Genomic DNA, 9,050 nt, shown 5'->3' with positions numbered 1-9,050 from the left:
TGCCGCTGCTCAAGGATTTTGGATCGAGAGATGTTTCATGTGTGACATTAAATTTGTTTGTAAGAAATGAAAAACCTTCCATTCACGTATTTTTGGGAGCTAAACTTTTTCTTACAACATGTTGTGCTTCTATTTGGAATACGGTGATTTTTGCATGAAATCTAGGATCTTTATTTTGATTGTGCTAACGCTATCCATGAATAATCAATGAAACATTGTAATTTTCCGTGCCTTTCCGATAGCGCTACTATTCCCGACTTTTTTTTAGAATATAAATTTTTTTCTCTGTTATTAGCGAGTTTCTATATCATCTATGGGTTGTCGTCACAAAATTTGAGTAAGGTCCTCTGTACAGTTCCTCCAAGAAGATTAGAGAAGAATGGTCTCTTCACGGGTTCGTCAATGACCCGACCCCATGATGGGAGAGTCACGCTCCAAATCCGAACTCTTCGATGAATTTGAGAACGATTTTGCCTCGTTTTCCGCTAATCCTACGAATTCTTAAGTAGAAGAGGGATTGAAAGCAAAAAAAAAACCGAAATAATTGACATGAAGTCCTCCTACACTGCTGTTCCTCCTATTTTGTATTTTATTTTTACTTTTTTTTCTGTTAGCAATAATAATTGTTCCCTTTGGATTGTTTTGGTTGTATACAATTAAGCCTACGCTTGGAAATTTTTGAAATTTAGATTTGAAATTTTCAAAATCCGAACGCATTTTTTCCGTACCGTGAAGTACCGTGAAGCTTTCCTTTTGATAAAACTGATTTCATAAACGCTTTTAATTTTGTTACTTCTATTTAGTATATTTTATTTTTGTTTTACTTTTCATTACTTTTACTTTATTTCTTTGTGTTATTTTTATTCTATTTTTGTTACCTTTTTAGTTTTTAATTTTTTTAATTTTCTCTAGTTTGGAAGACCTTTTTTTTTAAAAAAAAAGTTAAAAAGCTGGAAATGATCTGTTCTTCCTGCTCCCTAAGTTACATGTGGAAATTCTTTGTGAATTCTATTTGAAAAAAAAGAAAAGGAGGAGTTCTTTCCTCGAAAATTTCTATTCTGAGCTGCCGTGATCGTATTCAAAATCAATATTACAATCATTTTTCAGTGTAGAATTAACAAATAGTGAAAATAATCGATGATAAGTAATTGTCTTGTTTTCAAATCTGTGTCCAACTGTTCTGTTTCCCAGAAAAAAATGAAATTATTCAAAAACTGAGATTTCTTGATTTTTTTCACATATTGTAATTTTGTTCAGCGAGCTATAACACCTTTGAAAAATTCTTCTTTAGAAAATTTCAATAGATGCTTTTTTGATAGTTAAATCAATCACACTGCAATAAATAGAAATTTCAAAATGAATCCACAAATAACTCGATCGTTGAAAAAAAATCAATTCATTCATTCAATTCGAAAAATTCCCTTTTTTACATAGGAGTTAAGGACTAGGAACCAAGTCCAGAAATAGTCTTCCTGGTCAAAGTTTTGTTCTCCATAGACAAATTCAAATTTCCACTTGTTTAGTAATTAAATTCTTTATTTCATTGGTTCTTGCTGGAAAAGGAAAGGTGGATAGAATCTCCTGAGCAAAGATCGTTTGAAAGAGATAATTCGATCAAATCCTTAAAGTGTAGTTCCTTTCCAGGATTTGGTGGAGACTGATGTCTGTCTGTCTGCAGTGAATAAAATAAAAGGTGATGGAATTTTTCCGGAAATTTAGTGATCAGTGGAATCAAAAAGCAAAAAACTCGTCCAATGTCTAAATTCGAAAAAAACTTCTATCCGCAATATATGTACATATGTTGCGATTTTACGACCGCCTTGTTGTGGACACCATTGACGTCATCGGAGGAGTTTTCTTCACGGGACAGTATCCTTTGGATTCTGGTGCGATTCATCTGATTCACATGGATTTCTGACGATGGAGAGCGAGTTCTTCTTCAGGGTTCCTCATGAAATACAACTTTGTCTCTAAAAACTACAACGTCGCTGCTAACTTGTGTCCGAAACGATTAATCGATCGTCATTGATTGATTAATTGATTGACCTTTGATTAAATTTTTCGGAATGGGCAAAACGAAGTTTTGAAAATACCATTCGAAAGTAAATAAGCTGCTAAATTCAAATACACTTTGAAAATTTACTTCCTGATAATTTTTTTTGTTGAAAATTCCGAAAAGAAACAAAATTTCGCCAAAATTTATTTTTCAAGTTTTCAAAATTTCATCTTAACTGCTTCCCTGTAGCATATCCTATGGATATCCTCTCGTGCGAAGGTGAAGTTATTTATAGAATTGAAGCTTGTTTTCCGAAATTCGACAAAATGAATCAAATTCTTTCTAGAAATTCCTCAAAATTTCATATTACCACTTCGAACCTCAAAGAAAAACCTTTTTTCTCTGAAAAGTACCCTTGTGTTTGCAAAATGCGAGGGGTCTAAACGGACAAAAAGCTCTTTTTTCCTGGAATAAATAATAATAAAACATAATATTTTTCTGGAATATTTCTCAATCCCTTAAACACCCCATGTCCTCGGCTAATTCGCTCGCTCATCGCTAATCGTACATGAAAACGCTTGAAATCCTTGGAATTTGTCCGTGTGTGCGTATTTCTTTCATTGTTACGCAGCGGCGGCGATGGCGTTAGCCATGACGTTCCCCTTCGTTGAGTATCTTGTTTCGGCCGGACCGCCAAGGACGTTAGTTAGCCTGTTGCGCTGCTTATTCATCCAGGATGTTAGCGTATTCAAGTTTTCTGCGCAGCTGCTGCGAGGTGTGGTGGTGGTGAGCGCCGAGATGAACTCGTCGAGCGCCGCCCACCTATCTGGTCGCCGTCGCCGTCGCACGGGTACGCACGACGCACGAAACGATCAGCGACGAATCACCGGACAACGTGATATCTGCGTTTGGCAGAAATCCACATGAATTTCATGGAGGGAGAGAATTACCTAAAAATTAAGCAACATCCACTTGCTCCAGCGAAGGAATCGTTCCAAGAATCGATCAATAGTAGAACAATAGATGTAGAAGAACCAGTTAAATAGCATCTTGTTCGCTAATAGCCAAAACTTGAGTGGAATGGCGCTTAAGCTGGAAGAATGTCACACTGAAAAAGCAGCACAGCTGAATTTTTGCTGGCTGTGGCTTGGATAACGTTCACAAGGATCTTTAATTCTGTTTGACAAAGCAAGAGGTACACAATATTTGACAAAATAGCCTTTCCAATTGAATTAAATGATTTCATTCTCAGTGTCGTAATAATTTCCACCACGTAAATACATGAAATAAAGATAAACAAATGTTCGAGATATCAAAATTTAAATTTCAAAATTATAATCTTGGCCGAGTTTGGATCGTTGATCAGAACGGATACTATGGATTTCGTTATCGTTTTTTAAAGTTCCCAGCAATTAACTTAATCTTTTTACGACACCGCGAACCACCGGTGAACCACGCACAGGGTTATTGTTCTTGATTTTCTAATTTTTAAAAAAAAGTTCTTTGTTTTTAAAAGGTTTATTATCTTTGAGTAATATCACATATAATATGGTCTGTGTGGACGAAAATAGACCCAGCACGTACGCAATAAAAAACGTGATGTCGTCAATGGGTTGTTTTGTTTGAATTATCAGGAAAAAATTAATTTTAAAGGGTAAAAATAAGATAAATGAATTAATAAAAAGTAAATGAAGGGAAAAATACGGAAGGAAATTACTTAATACCATTTTATTATAATCTAAATGTAATGAATTTCAAAACTTGAATTTCTTCACTTCGAATAACAGGAGGAAAATCTGTTTTTAGTAAGTTAAGTGTTTTTTTTTGTTTTTATTAAGTTTAGATTTACTAAATTTTCGAAATTTGCCTTCAAGGCTCATATTTGAGCATATTCGTTCACCAACTCTGTGCTCGTGTCGCAATTCCACACAAATGTTTGAAATCAACGTATCACAAAGTTCAGGATATGCTGACACGATTATGGCATGGAAATTCCCTTCCAATAAACAAAAATCCCGTATCCTTGATCAGTTGATCAGCTCGATTCACCAAGTGTTTCCTTATTGTTATTGTTCGTATCTTTATTAATGTTCTTTCTCTCTTTTATCTCTATCTCTTCAGTTTTTTCGTTTAGAAGATATTAATTGATCAATGAGTGCGTCCCGGGTTTTGTTGAATGTTTAGGCAGGAAACAGGGCGAGAATAATACGAAGCAAGCTTTTTGTGATTATATCTTGTTTCGGCAGCCGATCGGCGATATTCGTAAAGCATTTCTCGGACATATGGTGGGTTTCAGCAGAAACACTAATTGTGCCAAAACGCAAAGCTCAAACAATGACAACAACAATTCACAAATGAAGAAACAAAAATAAAAAGAAAAATTGGAAGAAAAATTGAAAAATTAAAAATTGGCCAACGAGGTATTTTGCTCAAGGTGCTTGAATTAATTCGTTAGTGTTGAAATTATATAGGTATACCTGCTTCTAAAGCCGTAAATCGAACACTAAAATCCATAAATCGAAGCTTGTCTGTACAGTTTGTCAACAATTTGTTTATGAACAAACATGAAAAGATTCACATAAACACAAAAACTATTTGTCGATCTTATTTTTGTTTTATACACAAACCTCTTCGCGTGTGTTTATTAATTCAACCGTGACATATTCGAAGGAAACCATGCTTACCTGAGATTGACTCTCCCCAGCCTTTAACGTGCTCCAATCGAACGCGCAGCGCGGTTGATGAACAGGACATAAGTACTGCCCCTGACATCAGCTCATACAATTTTGCGCTGGGATTTGTGAAGAATTTGAAGTAGACATTACTTTTGTATATATATATATATATATATATATATATATATATATTGATTGGTTTCTTTTGGTGTAATACTATCGTACATAAAGTTGGTTTCAAGATCAAACTATTTATTTATTCATTTATTTATTTACACCTGTGCGTATAAAAATAAAAAATGAAGAAAAAATGAGTAGTACACATATACGTCACTCAATACAAGACAAGAAACTTCAAAAATCAAACTACAAACGCTTTTTCTGTGGGCATCGCTGATTTTCCCCTCGCAAGAACAAAATCAGCTATCAAAATCCTACAAGAAACGACTTTTTTTCCCGACAGAACGCCCTCAATCAAGAACCTCTCCATCAAGAAAAGTCCTCCTCCCTTCCCTCCTTCTTCGTAAAGCGCTTACATTTGCTCGAGACTCGCAACTAACCAGCAAGCAGGGCTGCTTTATCTCGTTTTGGTCCCGCCGACGGTGACGGCAGCAGCAACAGCAGCAGAGGCGGGCAAGCATCGCCACCCGGCCGCCGCCGACGACATCCTTTCGCGCACGCATCGACGGCTTCGCGACAACGACAGCCCTCCGATGAAGTCGCCCGGACATGTTCTAAGTGCGAAAATTCGCGCATTCTTCAAAAAGACTGGTATTCTTGTGTACAGGTAAGCGCTTCTTCCACCTGTGGTGATGGTGACACCCCATTTTGTATACTGTAGCTAGGGTTCTGTGTACTACACAATACTGATTTTACCGTTGCCATTTAACACAACGGGCACTCTATGCTGTGAGTCTGGGTTTATTCGCATTCACGTTTTCTTGTATCTAAACACACTTTTTTGTCTCTTCACTTCTTAAAAAGGTCTTTCTTACTGGTTTTCTCTTTTCTTTCTTCTTTATTCTAATTTCTATTAATAAAAATGCCCAAAGGCTATGATTTTAGTATTGTCGCACTTCTTTAGTTGCTGCCTCCCATCTCAGTCATATATTACTGATGATTCTACTTGTTTCTTTGTGATAATTTCCTCTGCTCTCTTTTTTTTTTGTTTTTTTTTAATTCGAATTAGACTGCTGACACTGGAGAAAATAGGAGTTTTTCTGAAATTTTCCCATTGTTATGGAACTAAAAGCTGAACATTTCGACCACATCCTTTGGCATTCCGTACTTAAAGCTATGGACTTTCCTAGTGATCCGACTTGAGTTGTCCTTTCTTTTTTCCTTAGCGAAGATCCGGCCGATTATCTTTACTGTAACCCATCTGTAGACTACTTGCTAACTTAATCTCTCATTTTTTTCATCTGTCGTCGGCGCTTTAAAGTCGTGCTTATTTTTTTTCCGCCGAATTTTTTTTCCAGTGGGCTTTTTGAGCACCGTAGTCTTTCATTTAATTCTTTATTTATTTATTTTAGTGCTTTCTTTGAAGTGTTGCAGATGATTTCTTGCTTCTAGTTCGTTTTTTCTTCGTTCAACATTCCATATTTTGCTTATTAATAGCTTATTGATGACGTCATGAATTAAATGGCAGTTCTCAAGTGTTTATGCCTGAATACTTCGATAATTCTGATTTTATCTTAGTAATTTCAAGGATCGATCTAGTAAGTATGTAGTAGCATTACATAACGAGTTTTTAGCGCGCCGCTACCCGCTACAATCAGATTCTGTGCTCTAATTCAAAACGAGATTCCACTTTACGAACGAAGCGTGTGTTTTTCGAACTGTTTTTCGCGGTAAACTTTAACTTTGTTCGATTCGAGTCACGTAGAAGTTGTTCTTTTTTGGATTCGAAGTAGTTCTTAGGGATTGATGATGGAAGTTTCCGTTTTTCTTGGATCTCTCAACGAAGATAAGCTTTCGATACTGGTTTCCCGCTAACGTTAGACCTCATCGCGGCGTTTTTGTTCGCTTTGCGTTGGGAAGAAAAGATTGAGAAGATGGTACGAAACACTTGAGGATGCAGCATAAAATACGAATTCGATGGGAAAATTGAGAAATTTCTCCTGCTTAGGATCTTGGAAATCGTGGAATGCAGTAATATGTTCTTCTAAGAAAAAGAAAAGAAAATAGAAAAAAATCTAGGCTAATTCTTATGAAGTGTATTTTGAATAGTGCTTTAAGGAACTGTATGATTCGATGTATGCGGATCTGCACAATATTTTTCCTAAATACAAATAAATATAGGTTTAATGTGTTATCCGCCACGAAAATTACAGCGCCATGTTTCACTGGAAAGAAATTGGGTGCCGATTTTTGTAACATTTTCTTAATCGGATAAAATGTGTTTCCTTTTTTTATTCTTTCTTTTTTGGTGCACTATTGGCGTATGTGAATTGAAAATAAATGAATAATTAAGTCATAATTATAAGTTATTTTTTAAAATCTTATCTGCATTCATTCTAACTACGTAAAATCAACGGTTCCTTGCCTGAACGACCGCGACGATCTTCCAGAGCCCTACTCTCTTGCACCTTTTTCCACATTCCCACTGTCCTCACAGCTTTGCTGTGTGAGAACGCGTGTCGCGGTCGTTCAGGCAAACATAAGTCTCAGCGTCTATAGTTTGCTTTACTCTATGGCTTAAATCTACAGTAACCTTCGATGTTCTATTCATGAGCTAATTCGGATCGAATCTTTTCTTTTCTAACAGCTGTCCTCAGCTCTCTGTCACTTGTGTTTCTATGATTCTGAAGGGAAGGCAGAACCGCTTTTCACTAAAAAAAAAGCAATGGCACTGAAATTACTTACCGAATCAATTCTTTTTCTCTTCTTTCTTCTACAAAAGAAAATTGAGATGGTTGGGTCGAAAAAGTGGAAGACCTGTGAGATTTTCTATGAATTTCTTTCGCTTCAATTGTTTTTATTTCCACAACGTTTGGGAAAAAACACATTTAATGTTGATTTAACGATGATCACGCTGTACCTTTTCCCCGAACTTGACCCCGTCTTCCCAAGACGAACAGTAGGAACAGTAAAGTGGGTACAGTAAACTTTTTTTTTTTACCCATTTTGCACCTAGCACTGCTTGTTCGTAACATGCTGAGAGCGAAAAAGGAAATTTCATCGTTTTACGATTTACGAGCTTATGGCTACGATATTAGCATATACATTCTCCCAACGAGAAACAGCAAACATTCCCGATGTCGTTCTGGTTTTTACGCAGTTATACATGCGTTGTCCAGCGACGTTACGGTTGCCGATTCACAGCGATGCGATTATCCATGCGATAGTCTGTCCGATGGGGCTTGTATCTTTAAGCGACATTGTTATTGGCTATAGTGTTACTGTAATTCTATTCATACTAATGCACGATTAGATCTAGTTATACGATAAGAATAGATATAAAGATTGTGAAAAGCTGTGAAAATAGTCCTTACACAAAACACTAGACATTTTCCGAATGGATATATCAAGGGTGAAGCGGATTCAACCTATAAAAATAGTATAGAAAGAATATCAAAAAGAAAATGAGGATAAAAAAATAGTATATAAGGAGAGCTATGGATACCATCAGGAGACGCTCCGGTACCGTCGAAGCAAAAGCACATATTTAGCGATTAAGTGAACGTGTGTATGGAAATTTTTCATATCCGCTAGAACTTCTCTTTCCACAAGAAAGTTTTCACCGAAAAATTAGAAAAAAGGTTTTACCGGTCTCTCATTACTTCTGAAAAACCTGTAATTAAATTTTATGTAATTAAGATAACGATAACGAAATGTAATTTTTGTAAGTAGGAGTTTTTTGGGGTTAAAAATTATTAAAATTTAAAATTAAAAAAGAATTAAAATTTAGGATTAAAAAGTAACGTTAGCCATCAATCCAGTGCTTATGCATATGGGATGTTTATTTTAAAAAAATTATTTAAAAGTCGTATTTCACTCAAATTGTCTTGCGAATAAGTATATCCTTCTGAGCCTCCCCCCCTTCCCCGGATCAAAATTCAATTGACTCGTTGAGAGATGGCTGATACGACCTGTACTCGTTCTGACTCTGAAAGATTTAATTTTCTTCTCTATGTTATTAAGTTAATTTGTTATTAGCTTGCAAATAAAGTGGGTTTTTTTTTCGTTACAATTTGCAGAAAACAAACTTTTTAAATGCTCTATCTTTTTGTTCTCATTGAATTGGTTTTTGCGTTGGAAAAGGATTGGATCGCGATTCTTCTTTCTTGTCTGGGTTACTTGTCCCCGACTCGTGATTTATTTGTTTTTTGAGTCCTCTCTAGCCATTCAGATGATTTGAACCATTTCTCAATTGCATC

The sequence above is a fragment of the Necator americanus genome, chromosome V, assembly GCF_031761385.1.
Source record: "Necator americanus strain Aroian chromosome V, whole genome shotgun sequence".
Taxonomy (NCBI): domain Eukaryota; kingdom Metazoa; phylum Nematoda; class Chromadorea; order Rhabditida; family Ancylostomatidae; genus Necator; species Necator americanus.
The sequence above is the reverse complement of the archived record's forward strand: the minus strand, read 5'-3'. Positions refer to the sequence as shown.